The following is a 25,084-nucleotide window of genomic DNA, read 5'->3' on the forward strand; positions in this document are numbered from 1 at the left end:
TTTACAATGCTATAATCAAACTCTCATTGCAGTTTGCCTAACTCAGAGGAGAAGAGTGAGGACTATTACAAAGAGAAGTCATAAATGGCTATGGTTTTAGGGGTGTGTATAAATATGAGATAGAACCAAACTTTTCATCATCTCTCAAAAAGGCGGCATGTCATAGAAGTTAAAAGCAAAGGTTCTAGAACTAGTCTACCTGTATTCAAATTCCAATTCTATCACTAGCTATGTGACCACTGAAAAGTTGTTTAATCTCTCTGTGCCTGGGTTTCTGCATTTGTAAAACAGAGGTGATAATAATAGTATGTATACATAATCAAGTTTTTATGACAAATAAAAGAATTAACATGCATAAATTGCTTAGTAAGTGGTAACTACTATTGAGGTAGGATAAAGAAGTATGTGTAATGAGCATCTCCAAACTAATTGTGGTACAACCCCTTCTTCCCACACAGAATTTTAAGCAGAGCTTCAAGAAAGTAGTTGATACCTCTGTCTCTGAAGACAGTTGCTGAGCAAAAAGAAGGGAAAAAACAAGACTTGGAGTGGAGGGATCGGAGGTAAAAGAACCTGAATAACTGCCCTCTGGAAAATCCCAGATGGCCTTGTCACCCTCCTGTGGTTCTGTGGATGACACCAGAAGTGTTGAGAAGGACAAAAGCGGGTTCAAAGAATAGACACCAGAGCTCCTTGATTCACATCATCTGCAGGGGCACTTCCACAGGTATCAGTACATGAGTACAGAACAGCAGACTTAGAGGAGTGAGCACCAATCCCAGCTCACTTGCTGTTGGTAACCATTGGATTCAAAGCAAAGCACTGTCTTTCTTGACAGGATGTTTTTGCATGGGCTTTGTCTTAACTAGATGAGCACTTGTAAACTTGATAAAAAATAAATAAAAGGCAACTGGAAAACTAGCACATTCTGTATCATAAGAAACAGAAACTGTCCACTGAGCTGCCTGTGATCCTGGCTATGGCCTGCGTGAAGAAGTGAAGAAGTATACGCAACTTTGTATAGTCATGCATTATTCTTTCATTTTCTCAACACACAGTTTTGAGTTTCCACTATGCCCTGCACATATTAGGTTCTTATATTGATAATACTTGGCTAAGAATTATGTAGCTCAGTGGTCTGCTGAGCAAAGCAAATACTGCATTCTGTGAGCAAACATGAAGATGGCACCTGGAGTAGCAACTCTTCTAGAATTCAAGATAAATGATCAGAATAGATGTATATGTCTATAAAATGAGAAAATAGCAGTAGTCATCCATTCTCCCTAGGCTTCCAGGAAGAATAATTTTCATTATCATTAAAAATATTTATAAGTCAATAAATACTCACACATAAATATTCTTAATAACTTTTCTAAAGACTTTATATGTAGGCAGTACTTTTCCAGCCACATCTAAGACATTTTTACCCACTAAAGTCACATGCTGAGGCCTTGTAGCCTAATTCTGGAGCCATGTTTACATTTGCTATTTAATTTAAACTAAGCTTCTTTCTATGGAGAACTCTTTGTGGTTGCTAAAGTCCTGCCTACCCTTGTAGAGCTCTGTCAGTGATATCAGGGACTTTGATGTGATCAGTGTCTAAACTCAGATCACAAGGAAGCTGAATGATAACTTAAGAATGTCACCAGGCTTGCTGTCCCAGCACAAAGAGAGACAGAGAGAGAGACAGACAGAAAGAGAAAAAGAGAGAGGGGAAGAGGGGGGGAAAGAGTAAGGGATGAGGAGGCCAAGACAATAGGGGAGGAGAGAAGTACAGTTTGGTAAGTAGGGAAGGGATTGATAACTAAAAAGAAGGAAGCTGATAGGTTATCGACTAAAACCAGTAGCTCCCTACTCGAAAGCCGATATTGTGCAGCATGAGCATCCACCTTTAGTGAACTGGAATACAATTCATCTTTCAAAGTAAAAAATGAAGCACAGACTGTAAGGTATTCTAATTCAGTTTAAAAATATGCCATTTTAATCTCAAGCATTGTATTTTGTTTATTGCCATGGACAAACAGCAGGTTTTGGTCAAAGATGGGCTACCTCAGGAAGTAGAGAATGTCCTCTCATTGGAGAGTACTGATTAGAAAGAACAGTCATCCAGCAGGTTCCATAGCATGAGGTGAGAAACCAAATTAGACCCCCTTGACATTTCCTCTCAACCCTGGGATCCTGCCTGTTCTTCCATTAGTAGAGTTGCTTTCATTATCAGACACATCTTTTGCTTGTTTGTTTGTTTTTCAAAAACAGTTCTGGAGGCAGTGTGGAGGATAGATGGGAGGACAGTGTGACCATTTTCTTGGATACCAGTAAGAGGCTCTTTTGATAATCCAGATACAAGCATAAAGACCTAGTTTATACAGTACTATAGGGATTTAGCCACCCTAAGGTAAATTAGTAGGTAGTGGAATGGATTTTCAGCTAATATTCTTCTCAGGAATGCAATGCATTTAGTAGGAAGATTTCTTCTTTTATAAAAGCAATGCTGCAAGCCCATCATCTGTGGCATATGCATTTGGGCATATCATTTTCCTGTCTGAACCTCTTGTAATAGGGTTCTGCATTTACAAGGTAAGCTGGCTATGGCTGGTGGTTCAGTTTCTGGCTATGGAACAGAGCCAGGCCAAGTGCTCTTACTGAACCAGTTTCATGAATTTGTCTTTATTAGCATTATTCTTTGTGTCGTTTAGCTAAATAAATGCTTGCTGAACTAAAGGATCCTGAGAGGAGGAGATGTGAATTGGAAGCTAAAGTACACACAAGAAGTTCAGCTTCTGTTTGCCAGTGGGGGACTCCAGGCAACTTTCTTGTCACTTGTGTGATTCATTATCTATTTATCAGCACAGAATATTTGCCGAGCTCTTCCTGTGCTAGAACCATGCTAGACATTCTCAGATGTCAGGTTGGCAAACAGATCAAAGATGCTGCTGATAGGTACAATAAAAATTCATGTAGAAATAGTACAGAGTTCTTCAGGTTCTACTTCTAAGAAGCCAGAAAAGAGAAAATGAGAGTGGGAATTTATTTTAATGCAACAAATGTTTATCAAACACCTACCACAGTCAATGAGCAAGGCACCATCGATGGTGGTAAGGAGGGTGTATTAATAAGCATTTTCCAGAGAAACAGAACCAGTAGGATATAGATAGTTAGATATATGAGAGGGGGTTTATTAAGGGTATTGGCTCCCATGATTATGGATGCTGAGAAGTCCCACAAGAGGCCATATGCAAGCTGAAGTTTCTGGAAGGCATGGCTCAGTCCAAGTCCTTAGGCCTCAGAACCAAGGAAGCCAATTGTGTAACTCTCAGTTCAAGGCCAAAGCCCTGAGTGTCTTAAAGGATACTGGTGCAAGTACCAGAATCCAAAGGCCAAAGAACCTGGAGTTCTGATGTCCAAGGGCAGGAGGACAAGGGTATCCTACCCCAAGAGTGGGAGAGAATTCCCCCTTCTTCTGCCTGTTTGTTCCATCTGTCCTTAGCCAATTGGATGGTGCCTGCCCACATTGAAAGCAGATCTTCCTCACTCAGTCCATCAACTCACATGCCAATCTCCTCTGGAAACACCCGCACAGACACACTCAGAAACAATGCTTTACTAGCTATTGAGGCATCCCTCAATCCAGTCAAGTTGACACCTAAAATTAACCATTACAGTGGGGGAGGGATATACAGAGTGAATAATACAGGGATCTGCCCTCTGTGACTAGTTGAGGAAACAGTCATAGAAACAATTAGGTCGAGGTAGAATGAGATAAGTGTTGTCACACTAGTTGTTTTGCATTTTTCATTCTAACTGAGGAGATCATGGAAGAACTACCGCTTGAGCCAGGCTTGGAAGGAAAAGTCTAAAAGATGCACTGGAGAGGAGAGAGAAGGATGGAGGTCAAGAACAGCTGCCTGGCATAGACCCAACTCCATTCTGAAGGGAAAGTATAGCTCTCCTTTTTTGTACTAGGCAACATGCTAGTCACTAGGGATGTAATATGAGGAAAACAGACTCAATCATTCTCCTCATGTACCTCATTACCTAGTGGTGAATATAACATTAATAAAATAATTACACATATAAACACATAGTGGAAACATGGATAAGGTATTTCTGTTTTCCCTTATCAAAAGCCAGTTTTTCTCCCTGTGCTCACCCTTATGGCCCAGGGGAAGAGAACAAAACAAAAGTCTCCTTAGAAAAAACAAGAATGTAACATAGGGTAATCTGCTACACAGGAAGACAAGGTGGAAACTCTTTTTTTATATCCTGGTTGGTATAAAGAGAAGGAGACAAAGATAGTGTGAAAAGGTTAGACATTCATGTCCTAGCTTTTCCTCCACTCAGAGTAGAACTCAGATGAAAGATGAGGAAGTGTGATAGACTCATACAGAGAGTGGGGCATTTGGACATTAGAAACCATACGAGATAGTTACTGACATGTTTCTCTGGCTATAATGCTAGAAGTCCCATTGAAGTCATTTTCCAGCATAGCAAAGAAGACAGGGCAACATTTGCAGAGATAAAATTGGTGTCGAAATTTGTATAAACTGCAAAGACATGGAATCAACCTAAATGTCCATCAATGGCAGACTGGATAAAGAAAATGTGGTATAGTCAAGCCAAGAGCCAAATCAGGAACACAATCCCATTCACAACTGCCACAAAAAGAACAAAATACCTAGCCATACAGCTAACCAGGGATATGATAGATCTCTACAATGAGAATTACAAAACACTGCTCAAAAATCAAAGATGACACAAATAGAAAAACATTTCATGCTTATGAGTAGGAAGAATCGATATCATTAAAATGGCCATATTGCCCAAAGCAATTTATAGATTCACTGTTATTCCTATCAAGCTGTCAATGATATTCTTCACAGAACTAGAAAAAAATATTTTAAAATTTATGTGGAATCCAAAAAGAGCCCAAATAGCCAAGGCAATCCTAAGCAAAAAGAATAAAGCTGGAGGCATCATGCCACCCGACTTCAAACTATACCATGGGGATACAGTAACCAAAACAGCATGATACTGGTACAAAAATAGACATGTAGACCAATGAAACAGAATAGAGAGCCAAGAAATAAGTCCGCATACCTACAACTGTTTGATCTTTGACAAAGTCGACAAGAACAAGCAATGGGGAAAGGACTCCCTGTTCAAAAAATTGTGCTGGGATAAGTGGCTAGCCATATACAGAAGATAGAAACTGGACCCCTTCCTTATACTACTTACAAAAGTAGATTAAAGACTTAAATGTAAAATCCAAAACTATAAAAACCCTGGAAGACAACTTAGACAATGCCCTTCTAGACATAGGAACAAGCAAAATTTCATGACCAACATGCCAAAAGCAATGACAACAAAAGCAAAAATAGACGAACGGGATCTAATTAAACTAAAGAGTTTCTGCAAAGCAAAAGAAACTATCAAGACAGTGAATAGGAAGCCTACAGAATGGAAGAAAATTTTTGCAAACTATGCATCTGGCAAAGGTCTAATATCCAGTAAACGAAACAAATTTACAAGAAAAACAAATAACCCTATTAAAAAGTGGTCAAAGGACAGAAACAGACACTTTCCAAAAGAAGTTATACATGTGGCCAACAAGCATATGAAGAAAAGCTCAGTATAATTGATCATCAGAGAAATGCAAATTAAAACCACAATGTGATACCATCTCACACCAGTCAGAATGGCTATTATTAAAAAGTAAAAAAATAACAGATGCTGATGAGGTTGTGGAGAAAAAAGAACATTTACATACTGTTGGTGGGAGTGTATAAGGGAATGCTCATACACTGTTGATGAGAATTCAACTATTCTGGAAAGCCGTATGGCTATTTCTCAAAAAGCTAAAAACAGAACTACCATTTGACCCAGCAATTCCATTACTGAGTATATACCCAGAAGAATATAAATCATTGTATCATAAAGACACATGCACACATATATTCATTGCAGCACTGTTCACAATAGCAAGACACGGAATCACTCTAAATGCCCATCAATGGTAGACTGAATAAAGAAAATGTGACACACATACACATAGGGTACTACACAGCCATAAAAAAAAATGAGTTAATGTCCTTTGCAGCAACATAGTTGGAGCTGGAGGCCATTATCCTAAGCTAACACAGGAACAGAAAATCAAATACTGCATGTTCTCATTTACAAGTGAGAGCTAAACATTGAATACACATGGACACAAAGAAGGGAATAATAAACACTGGGACCTATTTGAGGGTGGAGGGTAGGAGGAGGGTGAGGACTGAAAAACTACCTGTTGGGTACTATGACTATTACCTGTGTGAAAAAAAATAATCTGTACACCAAACCTCCATGACATGCAATTTACCTATATAACAGGCCTGAACATGTACCCCTGAACCCAAAAGTTAAAAAAGAGTATGAATCCTTGTAAGGGGGTATGAAGATACTAAAACATCCCTTAATCATTACTTAATTAACCAGGATAGGCAAGTTATTGCCATGTACTGAATTGTGTTCCCACCACCCCTCCCTTCTGCCTCAAGAATCATGTTTTGAAGCCCTAACCCCGAATGTGATGATATTTAGTTACGGGGCTTTTGGGAGATATTGGGATAAGATGATTGGGTTCAGATGAGGGTGGGATCCTGATTATAGGATTAATGCTCTTATAGGAAGAGGACCAGACACCAGACTTCTCCTTTTGCCAAGTGAAAACAGAGGGAGAAAGTGACCACCTAACAGGAACCGAATTAGGCAGTAGTTTGATCTTGGACTTCCTGGCATACAGAATTGTGGGAAAATAAACTTCTGTTGTTTTAGCCACTCAGTCTATGATATTTTGCTATGTCAGCTGAGCTGACTAATGTGGTTATGGTGCTATAACAAACAACCTCTCAAAACTCAGATGCTAACACAGAAATATGTCTGCTGCTTGTGCAAAGGTAAGCTGCAGTACTAGGCAACTCTACAGAACAACTGCCTTCCATAGGAAGACTCAGTGATCCAGGGTGCCTTTATGTGGTTGCTCCACCGTCTCAGCATGGGAAGCTACTGAGAGGTTTAATCATCTCTGAAGGCAGCTCCTATCAGAATCTATTCTGGGAAGACTTCAGTTGATTTAAGTTTTAGGAAGGCCAAGTGTAGTCTACAATAGTCATAAGTTGCAATGACCAAAGTGAACCTCCACCTCCCCAATGAACTTTTATTCATAGAAGGAATATGTGGTAGAATCTCTTTTTTCACTTTTACTCTCATGAATTCCTCTGCCACTTTCCTGTCAAAATAACCAAATTGGAAACAGTCAGATAAATATTCCTCCTTCCTTCTTCTTCTTCTCATGACCACATGGGTATAGTGGATATTCTAAAAAATACCATATCTCTTATTAAGATTTATTTGTTATCTACATAGCAATAATGCTCCAACTCTGCAAATCAGATTACAAAATAATTATCAACACCAAATGTGGTTCAAATTGCCTCTTACAGTTTCAGGCAAGCAGGATGATGGTATTAATTTGCTGCACTATTGCGCAGTGCATTTCTGGGGCCATTAAAATAAATGTTACATCACAGCAGCACACAGCATCCTAAAACATAAGGAATTCATGGCCCTGAAAGTTTCAAATAATATAATTTACCAGTCACATCACATAAACCTCATTTTGAGTCTCTCCTACTATGGATACCAGGAAGCCTGTGTTAATGAGTGTTTCGGCTGTCAAGGGAAGGATATGACAGTAAGGATATGGGTTCCTACATTCCTATTACTATGGGGTAACTAAGTCTCTGCTCTCTAACAAGCAAAATTAAATACAAAATAGAACTTCCCTTTTTTCCTTTCCCCAGGACTATGCTGTTTAAAATTAAAATTCAAACTTTAATATAATGAATAGCCTTGATTGGAAATAAAACAGATTAAGATTAGAATTCCTAGTGCTCCCTTTTCCTCTCAGCTATAATCACTCTTTTTCCCAGCAAGTGATGAAGACAGAAGTGATAGTGAAGGACCTAGGGAATGGTGGGAAAAACATGCACATACCTCATGAATTTCTTAAAAAAAAAATTAGGTAATATAGATAGAGTTTTCTCTGTTTTTCAAATGGGGAAACTAAAGTCCAATGGAAAGAAGTGACTGACCCAAGATCATATCACTAATGAGAAGAAGAGCCGAGACTAGACTCAAGCTTCATGATGCCTAAGCCAGTGCTGTTGCCACTGTGTTACCCTCCCATGTCTGTTCCAGATTCTGGTAAAGGATTCTGTTTCCAATACTGGTTTCCAAAATATCAAATTAGAGACCAAAAAAATTTCACTCATTGAATTAAATTCATTAAAAGAACAAGCATGTTTTTTTTTAAAAAAATCCCCAGCTTTCTTGACTGTGCATGGAAGAGAAACATAAAAGATATGATGGATATCATAGAAAATCAGTGGTGGGACTGGGAGGTTAGATTGATGAGTAAGTAATAAGAATGCTTAGGAAGGAATATTGCAGGTATGATGGTACCTATGTGATTTTTTTTCAAGTCAGGTGCATTTGAGAACATCCTTTCATATAAAAAATTCTAATCATCTTCTCCTTCTTCTTCCTTTCTTCTTCTCCTCCTTCTGCTTTTCCTTCTCCTCTTCCTCCTCCTTCTTTTTTCCTCCTCCTCCTTCTTCTTCTCCTTTCTACTTCTCTTTCTCTCTCCTTCTCCTTCTCCTTCTTCTCTTCATTAGGAATATGCTCTAGTGGATAACCTTTTAAGATGGTTGCTCTTGTGAAATCCAGTAGGGTCATGGAGCCACTAATGTATCATTGGTCACATCCATGAAGATAGTATAAATAAATGTATGGGTGATGTCCACATCAGCTGTGGCAGCAGAAAGTACACTGTAGCTATTTGAAAATACAGTCAGAAGAGACAAAAGAAAAAAGAGTAAAGAATAAAGCATGCCTGACCAATTTAGAAAATAGCCTCAAAAGGGCAAATCTAAGAGTTAGTGGCCTTAAAGAGGAGGCAGAGAAAAATATAGGGGTAGAAAGTTTATTAAATGAGATAATAACTTCCTAAACCTAGATAAAGATATCAATATTCATATACAAGAAGGTTATAGAACACCAAGCAGATTAAATCCAAAGAAGACTCCCTCAAGGCATTTAATAATCAAACTCCCTAAGGTCAGGAATAAAGAAAGAATCCTAAAAGCAGCAAGAGATAGAAAAGAAATACAATGGAACTCCAATACATCCTGCAACAGATTTTTTTAGTGGAAACCTAACAGGCCAGGAGAGAGTGGCATGACATATTTAAAGGGCTGAAAGAAAAATACTTTTATCCCAGAATAGTACATCTGGCAAAAAATCCCTCTGACCTGAAAGAGAAATAAAGACTTTCCCAGACAAACAAAAGCAAGGGACTTTATCAACACCAGACCTGTCCTCCAAGAAATGCTAAGGAGAGTTCTTCTATCTGAAAGAAAAGGACATTAATACACAATAAAAAATCATCTGAAGGCACAAAACTCACTGGTAGTAGTAAGTACACAGAAAAACACAGAACATTATAACACTGTAACTGTGGTGTGTAAACTATATATCTTAAGTAGAAAGATGAAAAGATGAACCAATAAAAAATAAGAACTACAACAACTTTTCCAGATATAGTACAATAAGATATAAATAGAAACAAACAAAAAGTTTAAAAATGGGGGCACAAAGTTTAAGTGCAGTGTTTAATTAGTTTTCTTTTTGCTTGTTTGTTTATTTATGCAATCAGTGTTAAGTTGTCATCAGTTCAAAAGAAGTTGTTATAAGATAGTACTTGCAAGTCTCATGGTAATCTCAAACAAAAAATATAAAATGGATACAAAAAATATAAAAAGTAAGAAACTAAATCATAAGACCAGAGAAAATCACCTTGACTAAAGGAAGACAGGAAGGAAAGAAAGAAGTAAGAGAAGGCTACAAAACAACCAGAAAACAAATAACAAAATGGCAGGAGTAAGTCTTCACTTATCAATAACATTGACTGTAACTGCATTAAACTCCCCAGTCAAAAGACATAGGGTGGCTGAATAAATAAAAAAACAAAACCCAAAAATCTGTTGCCTCCAAGAAACACACTTCACCTATAAGGACACACATAGACTAAAAATAAATGAATGTAAAAAGATATTCCAAGTGAATAAAAATAAAAAAGAACAGGAGTATCTATACTTATATCAGACAAAATATATTTCAAGACAAAAACTATAAATAGAGACAAAGAATGTCATTATATAATAATAAAGGGGTCAATTAGCAAGAGGGTATAACAATTGTAAATATATATGCACCCAACACTGGAGCACCCAGATATGTAAAGCAAATATTATTAGAACTGAAGAAAGAAATAGACCCCAATACAATAATAGCTGGAGACTTCAGCATCCCACTCTCAGCATTGAATAGATCATTCAGGCAGAAAATCAACAAAGAAACATTGGACTTAACCTGCACTATAGACCAGATGGACCTAATAGATATTTATGGAACACTTCATCCAATGGCTGTAGAATACACATTTTTTTCCTTAGCACATGGATCACTCTCAAGGACAGACCATATGTTAGGTCACAAAATAAGTCTTAAAACATTCAAAAATTGAAATCATATTACATATCTTCTCTGACCACAATGGAATAAAGCTAGAAATCAAAGAACAAGAGGGATTTTGGAAACAATACAAACACATGGAAATTAAACAATGTGATTCCAAATGACCAGTGGGTCAATTAAGAGATTAAGAAGAAAATTGAAAAACTTATTGAAACAAATGATACTGGAAGCACAACATACCAAAACCTATGGGATACAGCAAAAGCAGTACTAAGAAGGAAATTTATAGCTATAAGTGCCTACATCAAAAAATTTAAAAATTTCAAACAACTAACAATGCATCTTAAAGAACTAGAAAAGCAAAAGCAAACCAAACCCAAAATTAGTAGAAGAAAAGAAATAATAATAATCAGAACATAAATAAATGAAACTGAAATGAAGAAAATACAAAAGATCAATGAAACAAAATGTTGGTTTTTTGAAAAATTAAACACAATTGACAAACCTTTAGCCTAAGACAAAAAGAGAGAAGACCCAAATAAATAAAATCAGGATGAAAAGGAAGACATTACAACCAATACCACAGAAATTCAAAGGGTTATTAGAGGCTATTATAAGCAACTATATGCCAATGAGTTAGAAAACTTAGAAGAAAATGGATAAATTCCTAGACATATACAACCTAACAAGATTGAACCAAGAAGAAATCCAAAACCTGAACAGGCCAATAACAAATAATGAGATCAAAGCCATCATAAAATGTCTCCCAGCAAAGAAAAGCCCAGGACCCAGTGGCTTCACTGCTGAATTCTACCAAACATTTGAAGAACTAATATCAATTCTATTCCAACTATTCCAAAAAACAGAGACAGGAATGCTTCCAAATTCATTCTATGAGCCCAGTATTATCCTACTACCAAAATCAGAGCAAGACAGATCAAAAAAAGAAAACCACAGGTCAATATTCCTGATGAACATTCATGCAAAAATTCACAACAAAATACTAGCAAACTAAATTCAGTAATACATTAAAAATATTCATCATGACCAACTGGGATTTATCCCAGGGATGCAAAGATGGTTCAACATACATAAATCAATCAATATAATACATCATATCAACAGAATGAAGGACAAAGCTATATGACCATTTCAACCGATGTTGAAAAAGCATTGTATAAAATTCAGCATCCCAGGCAACAGAGCGAGACTCTGTCTCAAAAAAAAAAAAAAAAAAAAAAAAAAAAAAATCAGCATCCCTTCATGATAAAAACCCTAAAAAACACTGGGTCTAGAAGGAACATACTTCAGCATTAAAAAAAGTCATGTGCAACAGACCCACCGCCAGCATCATACTAAATCGGGAAAAACTGAAAGCCTTTCCTCTAAGATCTGGAACACAACAAGGATGCCAACTGTCACCACTGTTATTCAACATGGTACTGGAAGTCCTAGCTAGAGCAGTAAGACAAGCAAAAGAAATAACAGACATCAAAAGTGGAAAGCAAGAAAAGAAATTATCCTTGTTTGCAGATGATATGATCTCATATTTGGAAAAACCTAAAGACTCCACCAAAAAACTATTAGAACTGATAAACAATTCAGTACAATTGCAAGATACAAAATCAACATACAAAAATCAGTAGCATTTGTACATGTCAACAGTGAACAATCTGAAAGAGAAATCAAGAAAGTAATCCGATTTACAATAGCTACAAATAAAATATCTAGGAATTAACAAAAAAGTGACATCTCTACAATGAAAACTATAAAACATTGATGCAAGAAATTGAAGAGGACACACAAAAAATGGAAATATATTCCGTGTTCATGGATTGGAAGAATCAATGTTGTTAAAATGATCACACTATCCAAAGCAATCTACAGATTCAATGCAGTCCCTATCAAAATACTAATGACAATCTTCACAGAAATAGAAAAAAAAATCTTAAAATTTAAATAGAACTGCAAAAGACCCAGAATAGCCAAAGCAATTCTGAGCAAGAACAACAAAACTGGAGAAATCATATTACCTGACATTAAGTGATACTACAGAGCTACAGTAACCAAAACAGCGTGGTACTGGCATAATTGACACATAGACCAATGGATCAGAATAGAGAACCCAGAAATAAATCCATACAGCCATAGTGAACTCATTTTTGAGAAAGGTTCCAAGAACATATATTGGGAAAGGGCAACCTGTTCAATAAATGGTGCTGGGAAAACTGGATACCCATATGCAGAAGAATGAAGTTAGACCCCCTGCTATCTCTCACCATATACAAAAATCAAATTACAATGCATCAAATACTTAAATTGAATACCTCAAACTATGAAACTACTACAAGAAAACACTGAGGAAACTCTCTAGGACATTGGACTGAGCAAATATTTCTTGAATAAACCCCAGAAGCACAGACAACCAAAGCAAAAATGGACAAATGGGATCACATTAAGTTAAAAAGCTTCTTCACAGCAAAGAAAACAATCAACAAAGTGAAGAAACAACCCACAAATGGGAGAAAATATTTTCAAATGACTTCATATGACAAGGGATTAATAACTAGCATACATAAGGAGCTCAAACAACTCTATGGGAAAAAACCCAATAATCCAATCCAAAATGGGCAAAAGATCTGAATAGACATTTATCAAAAGAAGATATAGAAGTGATAAATAGGTATATGAAAAGGTGCCCAATATTGTTGATCATCAGAGAAATGCAAATCAAAACTACAATGAGATATCATCTTACCCCAATTAAAATGGCTTTTATCCAAAAGACAGGCAATAACGAATGCTGGTGAGGATGTTGAGAAAAGGGAATACTGTTGGTGGGAATGTAAATTAGTACAACCGTTATGGAGAACAGTTTGGAGGTTCCCCCAAAAATTCAAAATACAGCTATTATATAATCTAGCAAACCCACTGCTGGGTATATACCCAAAAGAAAGGAAATCAGTATGTTGATGAGATTATCTGCACTGCTATTGCAGTGAAGAGATTATTGCAATACTATTCACAACAGCCAAATTTTGGAACAACCTAAATGTCCATCAACAGATGAATGGATAAAGAAATGTGGTACATTTACATAGTTGAGTACTCTTCAGCCATAAAAAACAATGAGATTCTGTCATTTGCAACAACATGGATGGAACTGGAGGTTATTATGTTAAGTGAAATAAGTCAGGCACAGAAAGGCAAACTTTGCATGTTCTCACTTATTTGTGGGAGCTAAAAATTAAAACAATTGAACTCACAGAGATAGAGAGTAGAAGGATGGTTACCAGAGGCTGGGAAGGACAGTAGGGAATTGGGAGGAAGTAGGGATGGTTAATGGGTACCTATTATGTACCTACTATATATACCTACTACCTACTATGTACCCACAGAAATTAAAAAGAAATTATTTAAACAAAAAAGAAACTGGAGTTAGAGAAAGCAGAAATCTTCAGATAGGGAGTAAAAATAGTAGTAGCCAGTTCTTGGTGGGACAATAACTACAAATGTCTGACATAGGCTCCTGACAAGTAAAAACGGTAAAAAAGAGACAGTAAAAAGGGGAGAGGGGGTCTACCACAGTAGCAGTCATCTCCAAGGGACACCTTCTCTAGGTATTTCTCCCTTCCCCAACTCACATTCAAGCCTAGTCTATAATTTGCCTCGTCAACATGCTGTCGTTGTCAACATCGTCCACACTCTCAGGCTTCAAATGTCGATAAAAATAAATTGCTGCTCATAATTCAGCTTTGTTAACACATTTGGGAAACTGGGGAAAAGTTTTTAGCCTATTTGCATATGTCAATGACATCAGCCAAAATAAGTCTTGACTTGGTGCTCCAGGGCCTAGAGAAGGCCTAACAAATGTGAACAAATCACTGGGTTCAAGCAAAATTCAAAATCTTCCCTTCAACTCTCTATTTCTTTTATCTGATTCTCCCTTCACCCCCACCAACCTCTTTGGCCTCTTCCTTTGGCAATGGTGATGATGATGATGATGATGATGACACTTAAGATAATTCAGCTCCTCCTTGCTTCTGCAAGGTATGAGCCTCCTAGAAGCCAAAGGAAATATAGTCTGCTAGTTATGTATGTATAAGTGATATATTTTTAACTATTTATTAAAGCCTAAATATATGCATAAAAGTACACAGAGGTATAAAATTCAATGAATTTTTATAAAATAATCATATCCATGTAACCAACACCCAGAACAAAAAGTAGAACGTTACTAGCACACAGAAGTCAATACTTTGCCCAAAGGTTGTCAGTATCGCACTTCTAATAGCATAGATTAATTTTGTCAGATATGTCCTTTATAAAAATTAAATCCTACAGTATGTATGTTTTGTCTTATTTTTTTCTCTCAATATTAAGTTTATGAGATTCATTGCTTTACGTAGTTATTGGTTATTCATTCTCATTACTGTATATTATTTATTGTGTAATTATACCACAATGTGTTTACTCATTCCAACATCGATGGGTAGTTGGCCAATTTTCATTTTTTTACATTGTATATTATACATAGTGCTGCTATGGCTATTCTTAAATATTTTGAGTGAAAATATGTATGCAATTCTTTGGGTATATTCCTAAGGGTAGAACTGCTGGGTGTCTGGGGATGCACATGCCCAGCTTAAGTAGAATCCACCAGTTTTCCAAAATAAATACGCTATATATACTGTTTCAAAATATATATTTTTTGAAACAGGGCCTTGCTGTCACCCAGGCTGGAGTGCAGTGGCGTGATCATGGCTCAGTGCAGCCTTGAACTCCTGAGCTCTGGTGATCCTCCTGCCTCAGCCTCCCAAGTAGCTGGGACTACAGGCACGCACCACCTGGCTATTAATTTTTTTTTTTTTTTTTTTTTTTTTGTAGAGCTAGGTCTGCTTATATTGCCTAGGCTGATTTCAGACTCCTGGCCTCAAACAATCTTCTTGCCTCAGCCTCCCAAAGTATTGGGATTACGGGCGTGAGCCATTGCACCTGGTCAAAATGAATATATTATTTTATGTTAACACCAGCAGTATAGAGAGTTCCAGTTCCTCTGCATCCTCCCAACACTTGGCCTCTCCCCTTTTAGTCTTTCCAGCAGGTATGTTTGGTTCAGGACTTTTGCCCACTTTTCTGTTGAGTTGACTGGGGTTTTAAATTATTAATGTGTAAGAGTTTTTTATATATTGTGATATGAGATCTTTGTCAAGTGCAAGTACTGTAAATATTTTCTCTCACCCTGTAGACTGACTTTTCACTATCTTACTGGAGTCTTTTGACAAAATTAGAATTTTAAAAATACATTTAGAATACTTTCCTGCAACCTCACTAATGAGAGGATTAAGAAACCTCAATCTATTCTGCAGGGAAATACATTGGACTCTGCCTGGCTCAGCTGGTAGAAGTAAGGAGGTAATTTTGTGCCCTAGAATTAACAAAGAATAGCTGATAATAATATCAACCATAGATGGATTGCCTACTATATGTCTAGAGATTATTATATATATTATATAATATCAAAGTTAAAACTTACAACCTTCCTATGACATAAAAACATTATTATCAACCTCATTTTCAGATGAAGAAACTCTGGCATAGACAAGTAAAGCAGCCATTTCTAAATTTCTACTCTTGACCTTTACTATATACTTTCTTTTTGCCACCTCATACTAAAGCCAAAAATTCACAATATCTCCTGTTTAATAGGAACTTAGTCTAGCTAAATATGGCCCCCAGAGATTCCATGCAATGAGCAGTCATTGCAGGCAGCCTGACCTTAAGAGGCAAGGAGGCTTCTGTCTCCACCTGAGGACAACGCCTCAAGAGGAGCTCAGGTGAAAACTATTGGCCACTCTCATTCCAAGCAGCTGGGAGAATGCATGCTTTAGTCCTATAGGAAAGAGCTGGGAAGTAAAGCATGGCATCCATTATAGTCTATTCCTTGTACTGTCTGTATCTGCTTGCTCCATGTAATAAGTTCTGATAAAAACTCCTCCAGGATTTTGTTGGGCCTCTTTTCCTGGTAGGAACATATAATGGGAAGGTTAGTGGCATAAACTACAGTCCTTGCCATTGCAGTTGTGCTTCAGGCAACAATTGATATTATCTCCCTCTTCCATGCCTCCTAACCTCCATTCTAGAGTCCCTTCACTATTTGTACCTCTGCTAGTGAAGAAGCTTACATGGTATAGTGACCCAGACCTTCATCCTATTGCTGGTCCACCAGCAGGTGATGAAGCTCCAAAACCCCATATTAGAGTTTCTTGGGATGCTCCTGGTACCAGTTGCTTCAGGTTAACTTGCCCAAGAAGCAGGCTCTAGGATGGAGCTGTGTGTGCAGGAAAAGTAAATGAAGCATAATTGGCAAAGGGAGAAGTTGAAATAAAAATCAGTGTCACAAAGGCCTCAGCCAATCCTACCGGAAGCTCTGGAATTGGATGGCCTTCTATAGTTATCCCAAATGGGGAAAGGAGGCAAGCCTTCACATCTCCACATCAACCAATCATTGGATGTGGCCTGACCCCAAGATGGTGATGAGGTTTGGGGGAGGGGCAGTTCTCTTCATCTGAAAGCTATTGACCAACAACAATTCCAGTCCTAGGTGGGGGTGATCTGGGAAGATCACCATGGCATCCGCTGCAAATATTTATGCCTTAGATCTGAGTTGCAATAATTCAGAAGAATAAATTTTGCATTTGAAATATTTGGGGTATTATTGGGTAAGGCAGACTTCTGGAAGGGATTTAGGTTTATAGAGGTGAAAACATGCTTCATACTACCAGATTTCATCAGTTATAATCATCAAGATAGATATCAACAATTTGGAAGATGAATTCCAATTTTATTATTACTTTATATATTATGAAAAAATAAAAATTGCCACCAATTAAATTATGATGCACAATATTATATGTAAGAGGTATCTCAATTTCAGAGATAGGAAAGTGTGAATAAAGCCCCCCTGGATCTTAGAATTGATGATATGTAGTAAGTTTTAACACCCCTCCTTGCCATACACACACACACAAACACACACACACACACACAAACACAAGAAAATGGTGTTTTTCATGATGTTAGTGAATGTTGCCAAAATGGAAGTGAAGTAGGGTAGATTTATTGGCAAGATCATCCTCAGTCCAGGTGTCCAGATAAAGTAACAGTTGTTCACTGCTTTACTTCCCTACATCGTACCTATGTTATGGTATATGTAGGGTAGGGAGCACATCCCAGTGGATAAATGGCATTTGGCATTCACAGAAAAGAGGACTCAGGGAAGACGTCCAGACCAGAAGGGACTTTACTAACCCACTCACTTAGGAGTCGTTCTCAGCTCAGGACACATGTGCCTGGGGTTGGCCATTCTGTCTCTCTCATCCTTTAATCCTAAGACTATAATAAAGGGAATGGGGCCCTCACTCTTTCCCTAACCCACCCCAACTTTTCCTTTGACAAGGAAGATGTAGAAACAGTGTTCAGGAGTGAGGATACTCACCACTATGCAAGGCACAGTTCATTCTCTCTCAGTCCACGCACATCTCAGGCTCTGCCTTCTCTACCCCACCTACTCTATGGCAAACAATTCTTCTCTCTTCAGTCATAGCAAAAACTCTTGACATGTTCCCTCCTTCGTGTAATGTTTTATGATGACCTGAACGAGAATCAATCTCCTTGGTCTCTTCCTTTCTAAACTCCCACAGAGGCCTCTTCACTCATGTTTCCCACTTTAAACGTACTTACATCTTTGCTTGAACAGCATTCAGACTTGGTTTAATTGCAGCATTTTTCTGGGATGTGGCTGTCAGCATATCCTTCACAGGCTGACACATGACCGCAATGTCTCTCCCACATTTTCAGCAACACAGATAATGGACTCGGCGGTGAATGCTGATTAAAGTCATGGAGGCTCTTGCTAGCTTCTGTTGCTGCTGCTGATGCAGAGTCAGGATCTTAAATGTACATCGAGATCTCCCAGTTGATCCTACAAGGTCTATCCTGGACAAGGGTGCAGGGTTTTCCCAGCAGCCCTCTACAATGGGATGATTTGCTGCTCGGGGTTGCTCTGATTTTCTAAGATGCTGGGGGGAACTGGAAAGCATCAACATTTATCATGCACTAGAGGGTGCCAAAGTCCTGGGTAACTGAGTCCATCTAGGAAGAGTGTCTCACCTTGAAGCCCCAGGAAAGAGAAGCAGCGTCCAAATTTCTAAAGTTCTTAAAAAATGATGAGTTCATGTCATTTGTAGGGACATGGATGAAGCTGGAAACCATCATTCTCAGCAAACTATCGCAAGGACAAAAAACCAAACACTGCATGTTCTCACTCATAGGTGGGAATTGAGCAATGAGAACACATGGACACAGGAAGGGGAACATCACACACCAGGGACAGTTGTGGGGTGGGGGGTGGGGGGAGGGATAGCATGAGGAGATATACCTAATGCTAAATGACGAGTTAATGGGTGCAGCACACCAACATGGCAGATGTATACATATGTAACAAACCTGCACGTTGTGCCCATGTATCCTAAAACTTAAAGTATAATAATAATAAAATAAAAAAAGAAATTCAAATAACCAAAAAATAAAAAATAAATTAAAAAATAAAGTTCTGCAGCTGGACTGGGCATGAGGACATCTGCTGGAACACATGCCTGCACTATCAGAGAGACTATTCTAAAACCTTCAGTAGATCAGGATCTATACCACTGCTGAAGGTTTTTCAAAGGCAACACCACTGTGATTTAAAAAATATATATTTTAACAGTAGTAATAGCTACCTATTTGCATGCTATTTATTATATGCCATACACTGTTGTAAGTACCTTATATGTATTAACATATTAAATCCTGTCAACAATGCTAAAACATTATCTTCAAGTTATAGATGAGAAAACTAAGGCAGAGTGCTTAAGAAATTTGCCCAAGATCACGTAGCTTGTAAGTGGCAGGACTAGGATTCAAATCCAGGAGTCCAGGTACAAGGTCTTCAACACTCTGCTTCACTCACATGTTAACACAAGTATCAGGCACTCTATAGCCACATTTCTTGTCAAAAGTAAACATAAATTTCCTCCAGCTTCCCTGGTTAGGCAACTACCACGTTCACTACCCTTACTAGTAGAAAGTTCTTTTTTGACAGTCCCATGAATCCAGTTCCTCTTTTTTACTTCCTCCCTAGATTTTTTTTTTAATCTATCTATATATATTTTTGCACTCTAGACTTTTTGACCATATTACGGAGTATTTACTGACTGCCCAGCCTCAACAAATGGGGATTTTTTTTTTTTTTTTTTTTTTTAAGATGAGGTTTCACTGTGGTGCTTAGGCTGGTCTCAAACTCCTTGGCTCAAGGGATCCTCCCACCTCAGCCTTCCAAAGTACTAGAATTACAGATGTGAGCCACCATGCCCAACCAATAAATGGCTTCTGACTGCCATGCTTCTAAACGCAACTGACAAAATCTTTCTTGGATTCCAACAAGATGTTGGCCACATTTGTTTAACTCCTATTCCAAAATAGTGCTGAAAGTACCCAAGTGAAACGTGGCAAACTAGGTCCACTGACTTGGCATTGCATTTGAACTAATTAATTTCACAAAACTCTCAGCTAACCTACATGTAATATTTTAAAAGGAAGAATTTTTTTTCCTGTTTTTTTTTTTATACTTTAAGTTCTAGGGTACATGTGCACAACGTGCAGGTTTGTTACATATGTATACATGTGCCATGTTGGTGTGCTGCATTTGTTAACTCATCACTTACATTAGGTATATCTCCTAATGCTATCCCTCCCCCTTCCCCCCACCCCACAACAGGCCCTGGTGTGTGATGTTCCCCACCCTGTGTCCAAGTGTTCTCATTGTTGAGTTCCCACATATGAGTGAGAACATGCGGTGTTTGGTTTTCTGTCCTTGCGATAGTTTGCTCAGAATGATGGTTTCTAGCTTCATCCATGTCCCTACAAGGACATGAACTTATCCTTTTTTATGGCTGCATAGTATTCCATGGTGTATATGTGCCACATTTTCTTAATCCAGTCTATCATTGTTGGACATTTGGCTTGGTTCCAAGTCTTTGCTATTGTGAATAGTGCCGCAATAAACATACGTGTGCATGTGTCTTTATAGCAGCATGCTTTATAATCCTTTAGGTATATACCCAGTAATGGGATGGCTGGGTCAAATGGTATTTCTAGTTCTAGATCCCTGAGAAGTCGCCACACTGACTTCCACAATGGTTGAACTAGTTTACAGTCCCACCAACAGTGTAAAAGTGTTCCTATTTCTCCACATCCTCTCCAGCACCTGTTGTTTCCTGACTTTTTAATGATCACCATTGTAACTGGTGTGAGATGGTATCTCATTGTGGTCTTGATTTGCATTTCTCTGATCACCAGTGATGATGAGCATTTTTTCATGTGTCTTTTGGCTGCATAAATGTCTTCTTTTGAGAAATGTCTGTTCATATCCTTTGCCCACTTGTTGATGGGGTTGTGTTTTTCTTGTAAATTTGTTTAAGTTCTTTGTAGATTCTGGATATTAGCCCTTTGTCAGATGGGTAGATTGTAAAAATTTTCTCCCATTCTGTAGGTTGCCTGTTCACTCTGTTGGTAGTTTCTTTTGCTGTGCAGAAGCTCTTTAGTTTAATCAGATCCCATTTGTCAATTTTGGCTTTTGTTGCCGTTGCATTTGGTGTTTTAGTCATGAGTCCTTGCCCATGCCTATGTCCTGAATGGTATTGCCTAGGTTTTCTTCTAGAGTTTTTATGGCTTTAAGTCTCACATTTAAGTCTTTAATCCATCTGGAATTAATTTTTGTATAAGGTGTAAGGAAGGGATCCAGTTTCAGCTTTCTACATGTGGCTAGCCAGTTTTCCCAGCACCATTTATTAAATAGGGAATCATTTCCCCATTTCTTGTTTTTGTCAGGTTTGTCAAAGACCAGATGGTTGTAGACATGTGGTATTATTTCTGAGGGCTCTGCTCTGTTCCATTGATCTATATATCTGTTTTGGTACCAGTACCATGCTGTTTGGTTACTGTAGCCTTGTAGTATAGTTTGAAGTCAGGTAGCACGATGCCTCCACCTTCGTTCTTTTGGCTTACGGTTGTCTTGGCAATGCGGGCTCTTTTTTGGTTCCATATGAACTTTAAAGTAGTTTTTTCCAATTCTGTGAAGAAAGTCATTGGTAGCTTGATGGAGATGGCATTGAATCTATAAATCACCTTGAGCAGTATGGCCGTTTTCATGATATTGATTCTTCCTATCCATGAGCATGGAATGTTCTTTAAAAGGAAGAATTTTAGAAGAACTGGACGACACAATGTTCTGAACAAAAAAAAAATTTTGAGACGGAGTTTCACTCTTGTTTCCCAGGCTGGAGTACAATGACACAATCTCGGTTCACTGCAACCTCCACCTCCCAGGTTCAAGTGATTCTCCAGCCTCAGCCTCCTGAGAAGCAGGAATTACAGGTGCCCACCAGCACACCTGGCACCCTGCTAATTTTTATATTTTTAGTAGAGATGGGGTTTCATCATGTTGGTCAGGCTGGCCCCGAACTCCTGACCTCAGGTTATCCACTTGCCTCGGCCTTCCAAAGTGCCGGGATTACAGGCATGAGCCACGGCCAACCTGAAATTTTTTTCTTTACCAAAACATTAAACATATTCTCTCCTGTCTTACATGATTGACAGAAATGTCTTAAATGAACCCACAATTAATTGAACTTGGATTGTCTCTAAACTTTATTCCCCTCTTGTTCCAATAGCAACTTGCTATGGGACCTTACCCCAGAGTTTTCTCATTCTGTGGAAAGAGACAGAACTTCTGTCTAAGAGACCCTTCCTGGAAAAGTTGTGGGCCAATAAGATTATGGTGAATTAAATCACATTTTCAGTGCATTTGGACGAATTTTTTTTATATCATACAAACACTATGATTATAAAATGAGGAAGACTTGTTTTATTCTTACTGATAAATTTCAGTTTGTCCATATGGGCTTTTTGAAGATATTTAGGCCAAGCAGATTATCTTGTAGACACCCTAGCTTTAAAAAAAAAAGGCCAGTTAGGAGGTGGATGGCAAGATGGCCAAATAGGAACAGCTCCAGTCTGCAGCTCCCAGCAAGATCATCGCAGAAGGCGGGTGATTTCTGCATTTCCAACTGAGGTATCCGGGTCCTCTCATTGGGAGTGATTAGACAGTAGGTGCAGCCCACAGAGGGCAAGCAGAAGCAGGGTGGGGTGTCACCTCATCAGGGAAGTACAAGGCATTAGGGAACTCCCTCTCCTAGGCAATGGAAGCCTGGAGGGACGGTTCCATGAGGAACAGTGCATTCTGGCCCAGATACTATGCTTTCCCCACAGTCTTCGCAACCCACAGACCAGGAGATTCCCTTGGGTGCCTACACCACGAGGGCCCTGGGTTTCAAGTGCAAAACTGAGGGGCAATTTGGGCAGACATCGAGCTCACTGCAGGAGTTATTTTTCATACCCCAATGGCTCCTGGAACCCTAGCGAGACAGAACCATTCACTCCCTTGGAAAGGGGGCTGAAGCCAGGGACCCAAGTGGTCTAGCCCAGTGGATGCCACCCCCCAGAGCTCAGCAAGCTAATATCCACTGGCTTGAAATTCTCACTGCCAGCACAGCAGTCTGAAGTTGACCTGGGACACTTGAACTCAGTGTGGGGAGGGATGTCCACCATTACTGAGGCTTGAGTAGGCAGTTTTCCCCTCACAGTATAAAAGCCACCAGGAAGTTCAAACTGGGCAGAGCCCACCACAGCTCTGCAAAGCCACGTATACCCAGACTGCCTCTCTAGATTCCTCCTCTCTGGGCAGGGCATCTCTGAAAAAAAGGCAGCAGTCAGGGGCTTATAGATAAAATCCCATCTCCCTGGGACATAGCACCTGGGGGAAGAAGTGGAGGTGGGCAAAGCTTCAGCAGACTTAAACATTCCTGTCTGCCAGCTCTGAAGAGAGCAGCGGATCTCTCAGCACAGTGCTTGAGCTCTGCTAAGGGACAGACTGCCTCCTCAAGTGGGTCCCTGGCCCCCGTGCCTCCTGACTGGGAGACATCTCCCAGTAGGGGTCGACAGACACTTCATACAGGAGAGCTCTGGTTGGCATCTGGTGGGTGTCCCTCTGGAATGAAGCTTCCAGGCAAAAGAACAGGCAGCAATCTTTGCTCTTCTGCAGCCTCTGCTGGTGATACCCAGGCAAACAGGGTCTGCAGTGGACCTCCAGCAAACTCCAGCAGACCTGCAGCAGAGGGGCCTGTTAGAAGGAAAACTAACAAACAGAAAGGAACACACATAGGCTCAAAATAAATGGATGGAGGAGTATTTACTAACCAAATGGAAAGAAAAAAAAGAAGAAAGCAGGGATCACAATCCTAGTCTCTGATAAAACAGACTTAAACCAACAAAGATAAAAAAAGACAAAGAATGACATTACATAATGGCAAAGGGATCAACGCAACAAGAAGAGCTAACTATCTTAAATATATATGCACCCAAGACGGGAGCACCCAGATTCATACAGCAAGTTCTTAGAGACCTACAAACAGACTTATTTTCCCACACAATAATAATGGGAGGCTTTCACAGCCCCCTGTCAATATTAGACAGACCAATGAGACAGAAAATTAACAAGGATATTCAGGACTTGAACTCAGCTCTGTACCAAGCGACCTAATAGACATCTACAGAATTCTCTACCTCAAGTCAACAGAATATACATTTTTCTCAACACCACATTGCACTTATGCTAAAATTGACCACATAATTGGAGGTAAAACACTCCTCAGCAAATGCACAAGAACAGAAATCATAACGAACAGTCTCTCAGACCACAGAGCAATCAAATTAGAACTGAGGGTTAAGAAACTCACTCCAAACTGCACAACTAAATGGAAACTGAACAATCTGCTCCTAAACGACTACTGAGTAAATAACGAAATTAAGGCAGAAATAAATAAGCTCTTTGAAACCAACAAGAACAAAGACACAACAAACTAGAATCTCTGGGACACAGCAAAAGCAGTGTTTAGAGGGAAATTTATAGCACTAAATGCACACATGAGAAAGCAGGAAAGACATAAAATTGACACCCTAATATCACAATTAAAAGAACTAGAGAAGCAAGAGCAAACAAACTTAAAAGCTAGCAAAAGAGAAGAAATAACTAAGATCAGAGCAGCACTGAAGGAGAAAGAGACATGAAAAACCCTTCAAAAATCAATGAATCCAGGAGCTGATTTTTTGAAAATATTAACAAAATAGGCTGCTAGCCAGACTAATAAAGAAGAAAAGACAGAAGAATCAAATGGACACAATTACAAATGATAAAGGGGATATCACTACTGATCCTACAGAAATACAAACTACCATCAGAGAATAATATAAATACCTCTAGCAAATAAACTAGAAAATCTAGAAGAAATGGATAAATTCCTGGACACATACACCCTCCCAAGAATAAACCAGGAAGAAGTCGAATCCC

General features: G+C 38.7%; 1 long non-coding RNA gene across 2 annotated transcripts in view; it reads left to right on the forward strand.

The window, feature by feature from the left end:
* Positions 1-205: 205 nt before the first annotated feature.
* LOC129048958 (uncharacterized) overlaps positions 206-25,084 on the forward strand; it is a 66,665-nt gene continuing 41,786 nt past the window's right edge. Inside the window, exons 1-2 of one of the 2 annotated variants that reach the window (XR_008511676.1) lie at positions 206-293; positions 459-563. This is a non-coding gene — a long non-coding RNA (uncharacterized LOC129048958). Of the gene's footprint in view, positions 306-458; positions 564-25,084 lie in introns of both variants that reach the window. The other variant, XR_010138787.1, reaches the window with a different exon arrangement.

Source organism: Pongo abelii, chromosome 1, assembly GCF_028885655.2.
Source record: "Pongo abelii isolate AG06213 chromosome 1, NHGRI_mPonAbe1-v2.0_pri, whole genome shotgun sequence".
NCBI lineage: Eukaryota > Metazoa > Chordata > Mammalia > Primates > Hominidae > Pongo > Pongo abelii.